This window comes from Dasypus novemcinctus, chromosome 1, assembly GCF_030445035.2.
Source record: "Dasypus novemcinctus isolate mDasNov1 chromosome 1, mDasNov1.1.hap2, whole genome shotgun sequence".
Lineage (NCBI taxonomy): Eukaryota > Metazoa > Chordata > Mammalia > Cingulata > Dasypodidae > Dasypus > Dasypus novemcinctus.
Genome location: NC_080673.1, coordinates 41,727,263 through 41,747,974, shown reverse-complemented (window position 1 = coordinate 41,747,974; position 20,712 = coordinate 41,727,263). Strand labels below are relative to the sequence as shown.

General features: G+C 41.3%; 1 protein-coding gene across 1 annotated transcript in view; it reads left to right on the top strand.

Moving 5' to 3' along the window:
• The window catches only part of FHIP1A (FHF complex subunit HOOK interacting protein 1A), a 345,875-nt gene that overhangs the window by 114,661 nt on the left and 210,502 nt on the right, over nt 1-20,712 (top strand). Inside the window, exon 2 of the mRNA XM_004469803.4 lies at nt 10,134-10,260. The gene's annotated coding sequence lies outside the window, so the exon portion shown is untranslated. The remainder of the gene's footprint in view (nt 1-10,133; nt 10,261-20,712) is intronic.

Here is a 20,712-nt window from a genome sequence, read left to right as displayed (position 1 = left end):
GACAACTGAGAGGCCATTAAAGAAGAGATTGATAAATTTGATTACCAAAAAAACCAAAAATCTAAAAACTCCAGAGATCCTGTATGAGCAACAATAAAGAACAAAGAGACTTGGAAAAACATTTGCTTCTCATATCACAAAGGAATTATTAGTTTCCCTAATGAAGAGCCTCTGTAAGTATATAAGAAAAAATCCAAAGTCCAATAAAAATTGACAAATAATATAACTAGTCTAAATGAAAGGAAATAACAATGGCTTTTAAACATATGAAAAGATGCCTCACTTTATTCATTATAAGAGATATGTACATTAAACTACAATGACATGCCATTTATCACTATCAGATGGAGAAAGATGAAAAAGTTTTATAACATAGTCTTTAGAGAGTATGAGTACAAAACAATACAGTCTTTAGTGGGCAAGTTGGCAAAATCTATATTAAAAGTCTCATATCCTTTGACCAGGAATTTCAGTTCCAGAAACTTATCCTAGTTAAAAATACATATATATGTGTGTGTATACACATGTATATATATATTATATATATAGTTATATATATGTGTGTATATATACGCATTTATATATATTATGAATGTATCATATCCTATATATACATACATATTCACCCTGCATGAGAAAATGATGTGTGTACAAGAAGACTCATTATAGACATATTTTAAATAGCTAAATATTGGAAACAACCTAAGTATTCATTAATGGGAGCCTGAATAAATGTTACAATTATACATTAGAAAATTGTGCAGTACTGAAAAAAGGCCCTTTTGAACCAATTTGGGAATATTGCAAGTATATATTGTTAAGTGAAGAATGCAAGGTGCAGAACCGCTTATGTAATATGTTTTCAGGAAAAAGATGCCTACATAATGTTTGCTTGAATATGAATAGATATAGCCTCTAGGGAGAGTAATTTGGTGACTGAGGATCCTCCCCTCTTTTCAAAAATGAAAAAAGTTACATTTAGCCCAGTGCCTTGTACTTAATGCATAAGTTAGTAGTGGTTTTAATTGTGGTCACAGGGTTCTTTTGTTTCATGGCTTGTTAAAAGTTGAGCCTGGAAGAGGGTACTCATCTCCCCATAAATAGTGTTTAATAAGTGTCTTACTCAGGTTATTCATCAAGAATGCTTGTTGTGTGTCCCTCTTGAAGTATGTTCCCTGGAAGATGTACCTACCAGCTCTGCACACCAGTGATTCAAACAAGACTGAGAAACATTGGGATAAACAGAAATAAGTGGACTTCTTTTATCCAGACCCTCTGTGACAGTGTGAAGTTATTTTATGAATCCCCAGAAGGAAAAGATTATGTTGTTGAACTAATCCATTCCTGTAGGTGTGGGTCCTTTTTGATCGGATGTCAGTGAAGCGTGACTCAGATTGGGTCTCTGCCCTTTTACTTTATATAAATGGAGTCACAGAGAAAGGAAGCTGCCATTTCTAACCCTGCCATGTGAGAGGGCTCCAGGATCGCTAGAAGCAAAAGCTTGAGCATGCAGCTCCCCTGAGGCTGGGCTCACAGAGCAGCTGAGGGCTGAAGAAACTAGCCATATGCCTGATAGCTCACAGCTGAATTCAGGACTGAGCAAGGAGGTCCAAAAAAAGACAAGCTTTATACCTGGCTGTCCACAGCTGAGCTTTGGGAGTCAATAGGTTCTGGAGGAGAAGGCAGGGACCTTGGCAGAGATCGGCCACCATCTTTGCCACATGGCAGGACACCAGGATCACTAATAGGCGGCTTTGGTGAGACGTCATCTCTGATAGTGTCTTGATTTGAACATTTCATAGCCTTGGAACTGTAATTTCCCCCTAATAAAATTCCCATTATAAAAGCCAACCCATTTCTGTACTTTGCATCGGCAGTCCTGTGGCAAACTAAGACACCCTCTTAGAACCTTAACATATATAATGTGGTTTCTGAGTATTCAAAAGGGATATTTAGAATGCAGCGTTTTCCAAATTTATTTGAATACAGAACCTTAAACAATAACTATGATGACAATTTTGACTGCTACTTCTTTTAAGATACGTGAGTCTAGTTGTCACTGTGGGAAACATCACTTTGATATTTGGAATTTAGTTTTTTTCACCTTCATTATTTTTTTTTTCCAACTAAAAGCAAGTGTTTATTTTATATGAGAAAAATTGCAGAATACTGGTCACAGGAACGATTTGCCTATTGTGCTGAGTAATTATTGTTCATATACTATATTGTTGTTATTTTACATTTATCTGGTCAACTCCAGCTCTTTTTCGGTTACTATTTGCATGGCATACCTTTCTCTAACTTTCACTTTTAACCTGGTTGTGTCCTTACATCTGAGGTGGGTCTCTTGTAGTCAATATATAGATGGCTTATATATTTTATTCATTCTATCAGTCTTTGTTTTTTGATTGGGGAATTCAATCCATTAATATTCAGTGTTATTACTGTAAAGGCATTACTTACTTCATCCATTTTGCCCTTCGGCTCTCTGTTTTCTTATCCCTTTATTGCTTACCTTCTTTTCTTTTGTTTACCCTTCCTAATAATCTTCATTTCTAAACTCTGCTCCAAATCTCTTGCCCTTGTTTTTTCCTTTCAGGCTGCAGCACCTCCTTTAGTATCACTTGTAAATCTGGTCCTTTGGTAACATATTCTATCAGTTTTTGTTTGCCTGTGAAGACTTTGAACTAACCCTCCTTTTTGAAGGACAACTTTGCCATATGTAGAATTCTGGGCTGGCAGTTTTTCTCTTTCAGCATCTTATATCATACCACTTTCTTCTCTCCATGGTTCCTGCTGAGAGGTCAGCACTTAGTCTTATCGAGGTTCTCTTTTATGTGATGCTTTGCTTTTCTCTTGCTGCTTTCATATCTCTATCTCTGATTGTCATTATGAATAGTGGGTGTCCTGGGGTAGCTCTATTTGGATCTATTCTGTTTTGGGTACATTGTTCTTCTTGGGTGTTGATATTTATGTCCTTCATAAGAATTGGAAAGTTTTTGGTCATATTTTCCTCAGATATTTTCTCTACCCCTTTTCCATTCTCTTCTCCTTCTGTGACATCAGTAATACGAATGTGTGTTTCACAGTGTCATTCAATTCCCTGAGTTTCTGTTTCATTTTTACCATTCTCTTCTCTTCTCTTTCTGTTCTCCTGTCTTTTCTAGTTCAGATGTTCTGTCTTCAAAATCACTGTTTTACTAAGCCAAAGGGGTGCTGATGCAAAGTACCAGAACTCTTTTGGCTTTTTATAAAGGAGATATTTATTTGGGACAGGAGCTTACAGTCACAAGACCCTAGAGACTCAACTCAAGGTACCATAAGAGGTACTTTCTCACCCAAAGTCATTGGCCACATGTTAGAGCAAGATGGCTGGAGATGTCTGCCATTGTTCAGCCTTCTTCCTCTTTTTTTTTTTTTTTTTTTAAAGATTTTATTTTTATTTATTTAATTCCCCTCCCCCAGTTGTCTGTTTTCTGTGTCTTTTTGCTGCATTTTGTTTCTTTGTCCGCTTCTCTTGTCGTCAGCGGACGGCACGGGAAGTGTGGGCGGCACCATTCCTCGGCAGGCTGCTCCCTCCTTCGCGCTGGGCGGCTCTCCTTATGGGTGCACTCCTTGCGCGTGGGGCTCTCCTACGCGGGGGACACCCCTGTGTAGCACGGCACTCCTTGCGCACATCAGCACTGCACATGGGCCAGCTCCACACGGGTCAAGGAGGCCCGGGGCTTGAACCGCGGACCTCCCATGTGGTAGACGGACGCCCTAACCACTGGGCCAAAGTCCGTTTCCCCCTTCTTCCTCTTAATGCTCTGTGGTCCCAGCTTCTTCCAGTCTCAGCTGTAGGTTGGTATAAGGCTCATCTGTCTCTGGGGTTTGTTTCTCTCTAAGCTCAGCTTCAGCTGTAGGCTGTTAGGTTCATTTTTCTTCCTGGGGCCTCTGCTATGTCTACAGAGCTATCTCTATTCTTTGTGGTGTTCTTCTGTGTATTTACTTCCCTCGACTCCAGCACCAAAAACTCTCTCTCTTCTGCTCTGTTGTTTTCTCTGTGAGTCCCTGCCTACCAATGGGACTTACTAATGTGACTGAATCAAAACCTTAATCATAATTTAATCAAGTAAAAATGAAACCTCTGAATCTAATGCAATATAATATGCCCAGAGGAACAGACTAGTTTACAAACACAATTCAATTTCTATTTTTGGAATTCATAAACAATACCAAACTGCCGCAATCACTAATTCTGTCTTCAAGCTCAAATCTGCTCTTATGTACCTCTAATGTTTTTATTTTTATTTTTTTAAAGATTTTGTTTCTCTCCCTTTCCCCCCATTTTCTGCTCTCTGTGTCCATTTGCTGTGTGTTCTTCTGCGTCCACTTGTATTATCAGGCAACACTGGGAATCTGTGTCTCTTTTTTGTTACATCCTCTTGCTGCGTCAGCTGTGTGTGTGTGTGTGTGGCACCACTCTTGGGTGGGCAGCGTTTTTTTCACGTGGGGTGACTCAATGCGGGGTGCACTCCTTGCGCGTGGGGTTCCCCTATGCGGGAGACACCCCTGCAGGGCACGGCACACGGCACTCCTTGTAAGCTTAAGCGCTGTGCATGGGCCAGCTCACCACATGGGTCAGGAGGCCCTGGGTTTGAACCCTGGACCTCCCATGTAGTAGGCAGATGCTCTATCTGTTGAGCCACGTTCGCTTCCCTCTAATGTATTTTTAATCTCATCCATCCTGTCTTTCATGCCCATAAAGTCTGTTCCTTTTCTTTGCAATCTCCCAAGTTGTTCTTTGTGCTCTCCAGTGTCGTCTTAGTATCCTTTATTTCTTTAGTCATATTTTTAAAAAATTCCTTGAAGTGATTTAGGAGAGTTGTGTGATTATCACTGATTAATTGTCTTAAATCCTGTATCTCTTCAGGATATTTGGTTTGTTCTTTTGGCTGGGCCATGTCTTCCTATTTCCTAGTATGACTTGTCATTTTTTTTTTTATCCCCCCCTTGTGGGTTTTTGCTTGCTCTCTGCTTTCTGTGTCCATTTGCTGTGTGTTCTTCCATGTCTATATTTATTTTTCATTTTATTTATCCTCCTCCCCTTGTGGCTCGTTTGCTCCTCCCCTTGTCTGCTCTCTGCGTCTATTCGCTGCATGTTCCTCTGCATTTTTTGCTTTTTCTCCCTTTTTGTTGTGTCACCTTGCTGAGTCGGCTCTCCGCAGAGCTTGTGGGCTGGCAGCATTCTCTGGCACCTGGGCCGGTGGCTCTCCACAGCGTGGACCCGGGATGTGAACCCAGGACCTCCCATATGGTAGATGGGAGCCCAGCTGAGCCACAGCCACTTCGCTGGCTTGTAATTTTTTGCTGATGCCTAGGCATCTGAATATGTTGGTGAATTTACTCTGATGGCTAATTTCTCTCTCTTGCAAATTTTTTTCCCCCACAGCTCTTCTTTGATATGTGGTTCACCCTGTTGTCAGATTTTAAAATTGCCCAACTTAAGTTTTCAAAATCTGTTCAGGGACTCACTAGTGGGGAGCAAATTTTCTACCAGGGGTTGGATAAAGAGAGTGTGAAGTTTCTGTCCATGCAATTTCCAGACCAGCCAGCAGATGGTGGATGTCAGCACACCCTTCTACGGAGGTGTTTCAGTCTTGGCTTTCCTGTGCTCCTGTGTTGAATCTGCTGGCAGAAATCACTGAAGAAAAGCACCCCTACCTCCCCTCCTTTTTCCCCGTGAAACAGCTGATAGGAAGGAAGATGTCTGTTCTCCTCTCAGCTGCAGTGAGCCAGGGTTTTACCTCATTGTAATATCTAGGGGGTGAGGAAGGGGAGCTCCCCACCCCTCCCCACCATATAGGCTTGGTAACTCACATTTGTGTTTTCACCTTCTTTGTCTCTCTGTCCCTCACCCTCCTAGGAGTTGTATAGCACTGTCTGGTCAGCTGACCCCCAAAGCAGGTCCCTCCTTTTGGTCCTCTAAAAGAGCTTTTGGCTCTTTTAACATTGTTTTATGAGAATGTTCTGTTCTGCCTGTTAGTCCTTTCCTATCTTCCCACAATCCTCACTCCTTCATTTTTAATTTTAATTAATCAGTATTCTTGGTTCATTTATGATACCTGTCATCTCCTGCCTACTTTTACTCCACTATAATATGCTGCAGCTCACTAATTATTCTATGGTTGAAAGCCTCCCAAAGTCACCCAAATTACACCGGGTTACTTAGGTAAAGAACAGAATTTTCTATAATTAATGTGAAATCTCAGGGATTGAATGAATGAGAATTGAAGATTGAAGTTTCATTTGATTCAGCTTTTCCCAAAGCTTTAAAAGGTTTGCTGTTCTGAGGGAGGAATAAGATCAACTTAATGGGTAGAAAAGTGAGGAATTGTAAGTTTGATGTGAAGATAGCGTCACTGTGGGAGTTAGGTGATAGAGGGCTACTTATTTTCACCAGTTGCTTAATTTTGCTTTACCAGTTGCTTAATTTTGCACAGGTCACTTAACCTCCCAATGCTTCAATTACTTTTATCTGTAAAATACAGGGATTGGAATTTTGTGATCAGTATGGGTCTATCCATTTTAAGATTCTTAGTTATTATTAATGTGCTTAATGGAATCAGTGGAGACTGTGGGTCTCGGAAGCATATTTTGTTCTACCATGCAAGTTTTCACATGTGATATAATGAATAACCTGTCCTAGTTCAACCTTTTGGAGAATAAAATCACTCAATAATTAGCTCATAGTCAACTCCAGGTATTTGAAAACTTGTTTAATTGTTTGAGACTTCTGTCTTCATTGGTTGATTGAAAGGAAAAGCACTAGATTCAATTAATGGTTAACTAATACAATGCTATGAATAAATCCACTTCTCCTGTGTTTATTTCACTGATACGGGAAGAAATCTGTGATGCTGAAATTAATTATCCTTATCCCTGAACATAGTGTTTATTTCATGGTTTTGCTGTGCGTTTTGTCCATTCTCTGCTGGTTATCAAATTTCTGAACCAAGCACAGTAGAGGTCTGAATTCAGTGATGCCACCTGGAAATGAGCTTTAAAATTTGTTCCTCTGTTGAAATTAGGGTTATGACACATGTATTACACAGAAGAATTGTGAGCCTGAATTTGATTTCATTACATGGAGGTAGAGTGTTTTGTTAGAAGGAAATCATTTGCCTGGGGAGAATTTAAGTGTGCCTGAATTGTTAACTGCTAACAACCCCCTTTTCAGCTTGAGACATTTTTCTTTTTTTTAAAGATTTATTTATTCCCCCCACCCCCTTCTCTCATCCTGCTGTTTTTGTTCTGTGTATTGTCTTCTCTTCTCATTTTCTCTCCTCTAGGATTCACTGGGATTTGATCCTGGAAATCCCTGATGTGGAGAGAGGTTCCCTGTCAATTGCACCACCTCTGTTTCTGGTTTCTGCTGCACTTCACCTTGACTCTCCCCTTGTTTCTCTTTTGATGGCGTTAACATCTTGCTGCGTGACTCACTTGCATGGGGCACTGGCTCACCATGTGGGCACTTGTGCAGGCACTCATGCAGGCACTGGCTCACCATGCAGGCACTCGCGCGGGCACTGGCTTGACGTGTAGGCACACTTTCTCTTCTTCTTTTTCACCAGGAGGCCCCAGGGATTGAACCCAGGTCCTCCTATATGGTAGGTGAAAGCTCTGTCACTTGAGCCACATCTGCTTCCCCATATTTTGTTTTTAAAGGAGATGACAACCACGACAATTATCAAGACCCAGTCAATTTTAAGAGAGTCCTTTCAATTTACTTGAATTTCATTTAATCTTGCTTTCGACGTCATTCTCTGCATTACTGTCAAAGGATTTGACTTCCTTTGAAGTTGTGAAGTATTGTGCTGGTGGAATCTTGATGGTAAAATAAAAGAGTGGATCCTAGTAAAATCCTTACTGGTAGATATCAGTGCCCCATTATCTACATAAAAACATATATGTGTGTCTGTGTGAGTACATAAAAATGTGGAGTATAAGAGGAGGATATATGATAATGGACACTAGGATGGGAACAATCAGTATTTCTCATGAATTAGGGATGACCTTTCATAATTCACGAGTTGCAGAATAAGGAAAGGCTTGAAATCACCTGAAAAAAGCATCTGGAAGCAATCTGTAATTCTAAGATGCAACCGAAGAGCCTGTATTTCTCTAGTTCATGATTATAAAACTGTTTGTGTGAGGAGAAGTAGAATTTTGTTATATCTGTGAAACCTCATATGATGAAATACCCGGAGATTTGATTATGAAGTTTTACTGCTAGGTCCTAGTGCTTAATAAGTGACTGATTGTTTAGAGTGAGGAAAGCAGATTTGAGAGTAGAGGAAATTTCAGTATGAACAATTAGTTTATTTGCATGTGAAACATAATCCTTTATGTTTAAGAATATTCTATATTTAATATTTAAGATTATGTTTAAGAATCCCATTTCTTTTTGTGCTCTGTCATTACATCAGTGTGTCCACCTTTGAATATTTAGGTCATATTACCGTCCCCCCCCCTTTATTTCCTTTCTTTGAACATTTGTTATAAGAAAAGATATTACATTCCAAGCCTTTGCAGACATATAGAGGTAAACACACACACACACATAAACTAAATGAAAAAACCTCTTATAGTGACTTCTAGGGAAGTCTTTTAATATATTGGACTGTTGCAGAAAAATTATTACATTCATGAGTGGCTTACTCTTTGGGGCTTGGAAAGAGCTTGTTATACAGAGATTTTGAAAAGAGGTATTTGTTGTACTTAACTGAACTTGAATTGCTCATCTTAACCTGTAGATGGGAGAATGTTTTACCTAATATTTATAACTGTAACTGAACAAGTTGCATCTTGTTTCTTTTTTTCTTTTTAAAGATTTATTTTTATTTATTTAATTCCCCCCCTCCCCTGGTTGTTGGTTCTCTGTGTCTTTTTGCTGCGTCTTGTTTCTTTGTCCGCTTCTGTTGTTGTCAGCCGCATGGGAAGTGTGGGCGGTGCCATTTCTGGGCAGGCTGCTCTTTCTTTTGCGCTGGGTGGCTCTCCTTACGGGTGCACTCCTTGCGCGTGGGGCTCGCCTACGCGGGGGACACCCCTGCGTGGCACGGCACTCCTTGTGCGCATCAGCACTGCGCCTGGGCCAGCTCCACACGGGTCAAGGAGGCCCGGGGTTTGAACCGCGGACCTCCCATGTGGTAGACGGATGCCCTAACCACTGGGCCAAGTCCGTTTCCCGCATCTTGTTTCTTGCTTTTGAAATAAGTATTGTGATCATATATAATTACAACGTTGACTTTTCTTTCTTCTTTACATTATAAATGACAGTTTCCCATTAATCACTTTTTTTTCTTTTTTTTTGGTGATACCAGGGGTTGTGTATTGTACCTAGGACCTCGTATGTGGGAAGCTGGCGCTCAACCACTGAGCCATATCCACTTCCCTGAGTTGTTTTTTTTCATCTGTTTTGCCTCCCCCCCACCCCCCCCAGGAACCTAACCTGGGACCTCCTATGTGGGAGGCAGGCACTCAACTGCTCGAGCCACATCTCCCAAACTCAAACTCAATCACTTTTTTTTTTAAGATTTATTTTATTTATTTCTCTCCCCTCCCCCCCCCCCATTGTCTGCTCTCTGTCCATTTGCTGTGTGATCTTCTGTATCTATGTCTCTTTGTCTTCTCTTCTCGTTTTTCTCCTCTTGGATTTACCACGATTTGATCCTGGGGACCTCTGATGTGGAGAGAGGTTCCCTGTCACTTTCTCCTCTTCAGTTCCTGATTTCTGTTGTGCTTCACCTTGACTTTCCCCTTCATCTCTCTCTCTCTTTGTTGTGTCATTGTCTTGCTGCATGACTCATTTGTGCGGGCACTGGCTCACCGTGTGGGCACTTGGCTTGCCGTGCGGGCAGTGGCTTGCCACGCAGACACGCTTTCTCTTTTTTTTAGGAGGCCCCAGGGGTCGAACCTGGGTCCTCCCATATGGTTGGCGGAAGCTCTATTGATTGAGCCACATCTGCCTCCCTTATATTCTTTAGATGATAAATATAAGTGCAATCTGGGGAAGGGAAGAAAACATAGAGAAACTTAGGGTTTTTGCAGTTTATTAATGATTTTGCAACATTTTCTCTTAATTTCTGTAGATTTTGGAAGTTGTCTTCTGGGATTTTCCAGCATTACCATTTGTTGCAGAAATTTTTTCCACTCCTCCGATAGAGTGAAGTGAACAAATACAACCCTGCAGTGGTCTACTTAAGAGAGCAATCACAGGTGATGTGTTCTTTTCTTATTACCATTGATATGTGTTTAGTAATGTTTAATAATATATTGTACTTTTTAAAACCAAGCCTGTTTGAACTTACTCATCTAAGTAAACATTAACTTGTTCAAAACAATCCTCTTTAGAGGCTATACAATATTCTCTACTAAGGATATTTTTGAAATTTTTCTTTGTGAACTACATCTTGATCCTCTTGTAGCATTCTTTTGAGCAACCCATTTTTGTTGGTAGCAAATCTTAACCCTGTGAAAGGTTTATTTGAGAAATCATCTAAACTCATTTAGAGATAGAGTGATAAAGCTGGGGAGCTCTCTTTTAAGGAAACAGTGACATAATAAAAACAGTTTTCTCCCTTCCTCCTCCCTCCTTCTGTCCCTCCCTTCCTTCATCATATCTAGCATCTTGGAGCAGAGAGGAAGAGAAATAAGACGTCAAGGATAGATGATATTAGGTGGGCTAGGAGACCTGTGCTTACTTAGGTCGTTTTGTGCCTCAGGTTGTCATTAGAAAGCTTGGATCTCTACATGGTACTCTTCCCTCCAGTTCCCATAAACTCCAATATAGACCACTGTTGGCCTCATTAAGGGTCAGTTCTGGTTTAAAATTTCCTTCACGCTCTAGGATAAGTGAATAATACCTGGTGAGGATAAGATCTCTTGGGGTAGAGGGGAGAGAGCATGAGAACACTGGGAGTCCCAAGTGGGAACAGGCTCCTTTTCCACCCTTCACTCACCAAGGGAAGGTCCTGTGAATAAAACTGGGCTCAGGAAAGAAGGCCCATGAGGTCTGCCATCACTTTCCCAGCTAGGGTTCATGTAAGCCTACCACGTGCCCTCTTGGTTTCTGCCCCATTGGGGGTTTACCTCTGATCCAGGGCTCCACACTTCCCAGTGTCCTCAGTCTTCTTCAGGGTTGTGTCCTAAGCGTGCCTCCTCTACCTAGGACTGGGCCTCAGGAATGCAGGGATAAATGCTTCTATCCCTGTTTTACAGCCTGGTTGCAACATCTTTTTAAGTTGGGGGAAGAGAGAGTTACGAAGAGGAGGCCAATAGGTGGGTGATAAATTTATACTACTATCTGATTTTACTAGGAACTGGCTGGGCCTCCCTTCCATTTTTTTTTTTTTTTTTTTTTTTTAATTTTTTTATTTTTTATTGACTTTGTAATAATATTACATTAAAAATATATATGTGAGGTCCCATTCAACCCCACCCCCCCACCCCCCCTCTCCCCCCCCCCAACAACACTCGTTCCCATCATCATGACACATCCATTGGATTTGGTAAGTACATCTTTGGGCACCTCTGCACCTCATATACATTGGTTCACATCATGGCCCATACTCTCCTCTATTCCATCATGTAGGCCCTGTGAGGATTTACAATGTCCGGTGATTACCTCTGAAGCACCATCCAGGGCAGCTCCATGTCCCGAAGACGCCTCCACCTCTCATCTCTTCCTGCCTTTCCCCATACCCTTTGTCCATTATGTCCACTTTTCCCAATCCAATGCCACCTCTTCTATGTGGACACTGGATTGGTTGTGTCCATTGCACCTTTATGTCAAGAGGAGGCTCAGATTCCACCTGGATGCTGGATGCAATCCTCCCATTTTCAGTTGTAATCACTCTAGGCTCCATGGTGTGGTGGTTGTCCTTCTTCACCTCCATCTTAGCTGAGTGTGGTAAGTCCAATAAATCAGATTGTAGGTGCTGGAGTCTGTTGAGGCTCGGGATCTGGCTATCACATTGTCAGTCCAGAGATTCAAATCCCCTAAATATATCTTAAACCCCAACATTAACTGCACCTCCAGCACATTAGCATGAAAGTCTTATGAAGGGAGATCCCATCTGAGTCCAGATTCATCACACATAAACACCATTTCCAAAGAGGGGCCATCTGCCCTGGTAGTTAACCCCATCGGCCATGACCATAACTCCCATGGGTCTCTTTAGCCCTCAAAGGAACCAATGTCTGGGGGTTGTATCTGCTTTATCTGTCTCTCTGACTCTGCTCAGTTGTGCATGAGGGCAAACCTTCTGCCAGCCTCCAGACTCTTTTTTAGAAACTCGTAGCCATATAAACTCATTTCTCCTTTCCATTTCCCCCTTACTTTAGGTCAAAAAGCATTTTAAAGTCATGGTATTTTATGTAGACATGGATATTCTGCTGATCCGCATTGAACCTTCCGTATAAGGTCATTTTCCAGTTGCATCATCAGTTGGTAGTTGATAGTGGTCCCTCGTTGCCAGGGAGGCTCATCCCCGGGTGTCATGTCCCACGCTGGGGGGAAGGCATTGCATTTACATGCTGAGTTTGGCTTCGAGACTGGCCACATTTGAGTAACATGAAGGCTGACAGAAGGAAATTCCCAGGCACAAAGTTGCTCTAGGCCTTGTTCTTATTTTGGGTTTATCAGCTCACAAGCATAGTCATTAGTATCAGGGGCTCACTGTTGAACCCTCACTCCCTCCCGGTCCCCACCACTGTACCTGGGAGACTGTCGCTGCTCCCCTAGGGACCACGACAGAGCACCACTGGCCAGGAACCCAGTACCCCCCCTACTGTGGTTTTTAATTGTTGCCACTATGAGTATATCCAAACATTGCCATGCACCCTGGACATATGTTCTGTACCGCTCCCTGTCAGTCATATATCACCTGTCATTGGTATCCCATACCAGTATCCCTCCATTGCCATTGTTGAAACACTCTGTGATCCAGAACTCCCCGAAATTTGAAGCCCAATATAATGTCATGGTCCCTTACTAGGGAATGGCATATAGCGATGAGTTTAAAGGATAGATAAAGAACTTGGATAAAGTTAGATAAAGAACTTAGATAAAGAATGTTGACTTGAAAAAATTCCACATCCTATTTTTTTCTTTTTTTTTCTTTTTTTTCCCCCCCCCCCCCCCCCTAATTATTCAGCTTTTCTTCACAGGAGTCCTAGACCACAGCAATGTATATATATAATATACAGCACTCCCACACATCCACCAGAAAACCTTTTCCCTTCCACAGTGATACTCTTATGCCCTATTCATATCATATTTACTTAAAGTGATGTACAGAGTCTGAGACATTAGCTTTCTAACAAGGTGACATCTGTGTTTACATTATGGTGCATACTTTAGGATACACAGTTCTTTACATTTTTAGTTATCCTATGTTTTACATTATGGTTTACATTATCAGTCTGTCATCTCCTATATGTTATGGTGTAATATTACATGTTTTATATCCATCCTTGTGTACTCTCAAGAAACTCCTCTCTTACCCCCCATTTACTTTGGTTCCACACATTTAACGTCCATTTTCCCTTCCACCTTGGTGCCCTCAGTGATAGCCAACCTCCGTTTCCTGAGGAGCCACTTCCAGAGATAGATGGAATAGTGTTCAGGGCCTAACTTGCTCAACTGCCCCAATGCCCTGGGAGCCACCCTTTCTCTCGAGGGATACAGTTCCCTCTATTGGATGGCATTAGTCCTCCCCAGGATGTGGGTCCACCCCCACTCTTACTACTTGGGTTTCTACCCCATGGTGTCACCCACTCTGGCAGAATGAGCATTTAGACATTCCCCAGGAGCCCGTCCTGCATCAGACCCTCCCCTCCGAGCATTCTAAACAGGTAACCCTCTTTATTATATTTTGATATGATTTTCTCGGCATTTTACTATCCACCAACACCTGACCCTCTCCTGGTTCGTATGCTACCCCTCCCTCCCCCCACTTTTGGGCAACGTTACCCACCCGTCCCTCCCCAGCCACCCTCAAACCCGCAAAGCCCCAAGCAAAGGCAACCCCTTGCCCCCCTTTTATCTCTTCTTTGTGTTCATACTTACCACCATCTCGTCTTAAATTCCACCCCTGCAGACATCGGCTCATATCCTTCCTCCACCCTCCGATTTCCTGCAAGCCTATCGTTCAGTCTCTTGCTATCTAGGGCAGCTTGTTTATTTCATATCATTGAGGTCATGTAGTATTTGTCCTTCAATGTCTGGGTTGCTTCACTCAACATAAGGTTCTCAAGATTCATCCATGTTATCACATGTGTTTGTAGTGTGTTTGTTCTTACAGCCGAGTAGTATTCCATTGTGTGTATATACCACATTTTATTGATCCACTCGTCTGTTGATGGGCATTTGGGTTGATTCCAACTTTTGGCAATAGTGAACAATGCTGCTATGAACATTGGTGTACATATATTGGTTTGTGTTCTTGTTTTCAGTTCTGCTGGGTATATTCCCAGCAGTGGTATTGCTGGGTCATATGGCAAATCTATGGCTAGTTTTTTGAGAAACCGCCATACTGTTCTCCAGAATGGTTGGATCCTTCTGCATTCCCACCAGCAGTGGATGAGTGTTCCCCTTCCTTCACATCCTCTCCAGCACTTGTATTCTTCTGTTTTTTTCATAGCTGCCAATCTTATGGGTGTAAGATGGTATCTCATTGTGGTTTTGATTTGCATTTCCCTGATAGCTAGAGATTTGGAACATTTTTTCATGTGCTTTCTTGCCATTTGTATTTCTTCTTCGGAGAAGTGTCTGTTTAAGTCTTTTTCCCATTTTTTAAATGGATTGTTTATCTTTTTATTTTCAAGATGTAGGAGTTCTTTATATATGCAAGTTATAAGTTTCTTATCAGATATGTGATTGCCAAATATTTTCTCCCACTGTGTGGGCTCCCTTTTTACTTTCTTGACAAACTCCTTTGAGGTGCAGAAGGCTTTAATTTTGAGGAAGTCCCATTTATCTATTAGTTCTTTTGCTGCTCGTGCTTTTGGTGAGATATTCATAAATCCATTACCTATTACAAGGTCCTGTAGATGTTTCCCTACACTGCTTTCTAAGGTTTTTATGGTCTTGGCTCTTATATTTAGGTCTTTGATCCATCTTGAGTTGATCTTTGTATAAGGTGTGAGATGGTAATCCTCTTTCATTCTTCTACATATGGCTATCCAGTTCTCCAGACACCATTTGTTGAATAGGCCACTCTCTCCCAGTTGAGAGGGTTTGGTGGCTTTATCGAATATTATGTGGTTGTATATGTGAGGTTCTATATCAGAGCTTTCAATTCGATTCCATTGGTCTATATGTCTCTCCTTATGCCAATACCATGCTGTTTTCACCACCGTAGCTTTATAGTATGTTTTGAAGTCAGGTAGTGTGATTCCTCCAATTTCGTTTTTCTTTTTCAGTATGTCTTTGGCTATTTGGGGTCTCTTTCCTTTCCAAATAAATTTCATAGTTAGTTTTTCTAGTTCCTTAAAGAAGGCTGCATTGATTTTTATTGGGATTGCATTGAATGTGTAGATCAATTTTGGTAGGATAGACATCTTAATAATGTTCAGTCTTCCTATCCATGAACAAGGAATAGTCTTCCATTTATTTAGGTCTTCTTTGATTTCCTTGAACAATCTTGTATAGTTCTCAGTGTATAAGTTCTTTACCTCTTTAGTTAAATTTATTCCTAAGTATTTGATTTTTTTATTTACTATTGTGAATGGTATTTGTTTCTTGATTTCCTCCTGATCTTGCTCATTATTGGTGTACAGAAATGCTACTGATTTTTGCGCATTGATCTTATAACCTGCGACTTTACTAAACTCATTTATGAGTTCTAGAATCTTCGTTGTAGATCTCTCAGGGTTTTCTATGTATAGGATCATGTCATCTGCAAATAATGAAATTTTGACTTCTTCCTTTCCAATTTGAATGCCTTTTATTTCTGGTTCTTGCCTCAGTGCTCGAGCAAGTACTTCTAAGACAATGTTAAATAGGAGCGGCGACAGTGGGCATCCTTGTCTTGTTCCTGAGTTTAGAGGGAAGGAGTCTAGGATTTCTCCATTGTAAACAATATTGGCTTTAGGTTTTTCATATATACTCTTTATCATGTTCAAAAAATTTCCTTGTATTCCAATCATTTGGAGTGTTTTTATCAAGAAAGGGTGCTGTATTTTGTCAAATGCTTTTTCTGCATCAATAGATATAATCATGTGATTTTTTTCCTTCAATCTGTTTATATGGTGTATTACGTTGATTGATTTTCTTATGTTGAACCATCCTTGCATACCTGGGATGAATCCCACTTGGTCGTGGTGTATAATTCGTTTAATGTGTTGTTGAATACGATTAGCAAGTATTTTGTTAAGTATTTTTGCGTCTAGGTTCATTAGAGAAATTGGTCTGTAATTTTCCTTTCTTGTGATGTCTTTGTTTGGCTTTGGTACTAGGGTAATGTTGGCATCATAGAAGGAGTTGGGTAATGTTCTTTCTGTTTCGATGGTTTGGAATAGTTTCAGCAGGATTGGTGTCAGTTCTTTCCGGAATGTTTTATAGAATTCACCTGTGAAGCCATCTGGCCCTGGGCTCTTCTTAGTTGGGAGATTTTTAATAACTGATTCTATCTCTCTGCTTGTGATTGGTTTGTTAAGATCATCAATTTCTTCTTTTGTCAATATGGGCTGTTTATGTGTTTCTAGGAATTTGTCCATTTCCTCTAGATTGTCGTTTTTGTTGGAATATAGTTTTTCAAAATATCCTCTTATGATAGTCTTTATTTCTGTGGGGTCAGTGGTGATATCGCCTTTCTCATTTCTTATTTTGTGTATTTGCATCTTCTCTCTTTTTTTCTTTGTTAGTGTTGCTAAAGGTTTGTCAATTTTGTTAATCTTCTCAAAAAACCAGCTCTTGGTCTTGTTTATCTGTTCAAGTGCTTTCTTATTTTCTATTTCATTTAGTTCTGCTCTTATCTTTGTTATTTCCTTCCTTCTTCTTCCTGTTGGGTTACTTTGTTGTTGTTTTTCTAATTCCTTCAAATGTGCAGTTAGTTCTTCAATTTTTGCTCTTTCTTCTTTTTTGATATATGAATTTATGGCTATAAACTTCCCTCTCAGTACTGCTTTTGCTGCATCCCATAAATTTTGGTATGTTGTGTTATCATTATCATTTGTTTCAAGGTAGTCATTGATTTCTTTTGAGATTTCCTCTTTGACCCACTGTTTTTCTAAGAGTGTGTTGTTTAATTTCCAAATCGTGGTGTGAAATCTGGGCTTCTTTCCCTTGCAAATCTCCAGCTTGACTCCACTGTGGTCAGAGATAATGTTTTGTATGATTTCAATCTTTCTGAATTCGTTCAGCCTTTCTTTGTGGCCTAGCATATGATCTATCTTGGAGAATGATCCATGTGCGCTTGAGAAAAATGTATATCCTGCTGTGTTTGGGTGTAGCGATCTATATATGTCTATTAGATCGAGCTCCTCTATTATACTATTCAGATGTTTTGTTTCTTTGGTGATTCTCTTTTGAGATGTTCTGTCCAGAGTTGATAGTGGTGTATTAAAATCCCCCACTATAATTGTAGATGTATCTATTCTTTCACTTAGTTTTTCCAGCGTTTGCCTGACGTATTTAGAGGCACCCTTGTTAGGGGCATAGATATTTATGATTGTTTGATCTTCTTGACAGATTTTCCCTTTGACTAACATGTAGTATCCTTCTTTGTCTCTCACAATTGTTTCACATTTAAAGTCTATTTTGTCTGATATTAATATAGCTACTCCTGCCTTTTTTTGGTTATTGTTAGCTTGTATGATTGTTTTCCAGCCTTTCACTTTCAATCTCCATGCGTCTCTGGGTCTAAGATGTGTCTCTTGTAGACAGCATATGGATGGGTCATATTTCCTTATCCAGTGTCCCAGTCTGAATCTTTTGATAGGTGAGTTTAATCCATTGACATTCAGTGTTATTACTATCAAGGATTTATTTGTGTTAGCCATATTTTGATTGGATTTGTGTTTGTCATATTTTGTTTGTATATTTTTTTTTTGTCTTTTTTGTTGTTGTTGTTGGTCTTATACTCTCCTCCAACTTTGCCTTTCCTGTTTTTTCCTTTCTTCCTGCAGAACTCCCTTTAGAATTTCTTGAAGGGGAGGTTTCTTGTTGGTATACTCTTTCAGTTTCTGTTTGTCTGCGAATGTTTTGAACTCTCCATCATGTTTGAATGCTAGTTTAGCTGGATAGAGTATTCTTGGTTGGAAATTTTTTTCCTTTAGTACCTTGACTATATCATACCACTGTCTTCTTGCCTCCATGGTTTCAGAAGAGAAATCAGCACTTAATCTAATTGAGCTTCCCTTGTATGTGATGGTTTTCTTTTCTCTTGCTGCTTTTAGGATTTTCTCTTTGTCTTGAGCATTGGATAATTTGACAAGTATATGTCTTGGGGTGGGCCTGTTGGAGTTTATGACTTGTGGAGTGCGCTGTGCTTCTTGGATATGTACATCTGTCTCTTTCAGTAGATTTGGGAAGTTTTCAGCCATTATTTCCTGCAACACTCTTTCTGACCCCTTTCCCTTCTCTTCACCTTCTGGAATGCCTATAATACGTATGTTTGAGCGTTTTGCATTGTCATTCAGGTCCCTAAATCCTAATTGGATTTTTTCTATCTTCTTATTGACCCCTTCTACTATCTGTTTGATTTCTGATGTACTGTCTTCCACATCACTAATTCTCTGCTCTGTCTCTTCTAGTCTGCTGATATTTGCTGCAAGTGTATTTTTGATTTCTTGAACTGTGGTGTTCATTCCCATCATATCTGTTATGTTTTTGCGTATGTCTGCAATTTCCCCTCCAAGTGATGTCTTCATGTTGTTAACCTCTTTCATTACTGCATCAAATTTGTCGGTGATAAATGTTCTGAGATCTTTCATTGCTTGTGCCAAGTTTTGCTCCCCTTCGTGATTATTGGTTTGTTGATTGGATTCAGCCATGTTTTCCTGATTATTGGTTTGGTTCGTAGATTTTTGTTGCTTTCTGGTCATCTCTTTATTTTGACGAATTTAATCAGTTCCTTAGCTTCTTTGTCTGCTCTTGGAGGTTAATTAGTTGTTATTTTTGCACAGGTGTTATATCTTCTCTTTGTCACTTTTTTCTTCTTATTCTAGTTACTTGTTGTTGGTTAAGTTCACTTTAGAGGAAAGTATTAGTGTTGGGGAAAGGCAATTGTGTAAGCAAGGGAAAAGTGTAAAGTTGTATTGGTGATGTATGTTAATAAAGCAGGAATATGAGATCTGGAAGGATGGAGGTTAGATTCATGTAGATTGTATAGAGTTATAGCTGTAGGTAGAGTACCTTTTATGAAGTTGATGACTGAATTTGGGAGGAATATGGTATGAACTACACAGCTATTGTTTTCATGAGAGAGGGAAAAAGAAAAGAAAGGTAATAGTTTCAAGAGTGGATAATAGACAGAAAACAGAACAAAGGTATTAGAAATTAAGAGTTAGACACTTTGTGGATCAAAGAACGGGAGGTGGGGGGTGGAATATAGGAGAGACAGTAGATGATAGTGGATATCAAGATGCAGGGGAAGGGGGATAGTGTAGGTAGCCTAAATCAGTTCACACAGAAAAGAGGCAGTGGAGGATGGGAAAACCCAGCAAATGTGAGGTGTTCCCTGTAGCACCTATTGTATACTTGAATTAAAGTAAAAATAAGTGGAAGATGAGGGACAAGAGGGAAAGAGAAAACCGAAAAAAAAAAAAACAAAAAAACTCATTATAATAAAGAAAAAAGAAAGGCAAGAAGAAAGGAAGAAAGAAAAAGAGGATGGGCAAACGGTGGGGAACGGATAGGGAGAAGAGAGATACAGGTACACACGTGTCACAATTGCAACACTATCTAAAACAACAACTTCCCCCCGCTTTGCCCTAAAACCCCCCCGTCTGTCTGCCCAAATGGGTCTGCAAGCACCTCCCTTCCCACAAACCCCCAATAGGCCGCCCAGGGCCCACGAACTCCCCGGTACTGCAGATGCTCAAAAAAAAAAAAAAAAAAAAAAAAAAATTAAGTAAAATTAAAAAAAAAACAAAAAACAAAAAACAAAAAACAAACAAACAAACAAACAAACAAAAAAAAAACAAAACCAGAAACCCCTCCGCAGGCCCGGCTCCGCCCGCCGCGGAGGCTTGGACCGGCTCTGCCCGGCTCCTCACGCCGCCTTGGCCTGGCCTGGCTCCGCCCAGCTCCGCTCGCTACAGCGGCCCAGCCGGCTCCGGCGTCCACCTCCCGCCACCGCGGCCTGGACCGGCCCTGCCCGGCTCCATACCCGCCGCGGCCTGACCCGGGCCCGCCCGGCTCCAAACGCTACCGCGGCCCGCAGCCGGGGCCTGCACTGGCCCCGCCCGGCTCCAAGCGCTACCGCGGCCCGCAGCCGGGGCCTGCACCGGCCCCGCCCGGCTCCAAGCGCTACCGCGGCCCGCAGCCGGGGCCTGCACCGCCCCGCCCGGCTCCAAGCGCTACCGCGGCCCGCAGCCGGGGCCTGCACCGGCCCCGCCCGGCTCCAAGCGCTACTGCGGCCCGCAGCCGGGGCCTGCACCGGCCCCGCCCGGCTCCAAGCGCTACCGCGGCCCGCAGCCGGGGCCTGCACCGGCCCCGCCCGG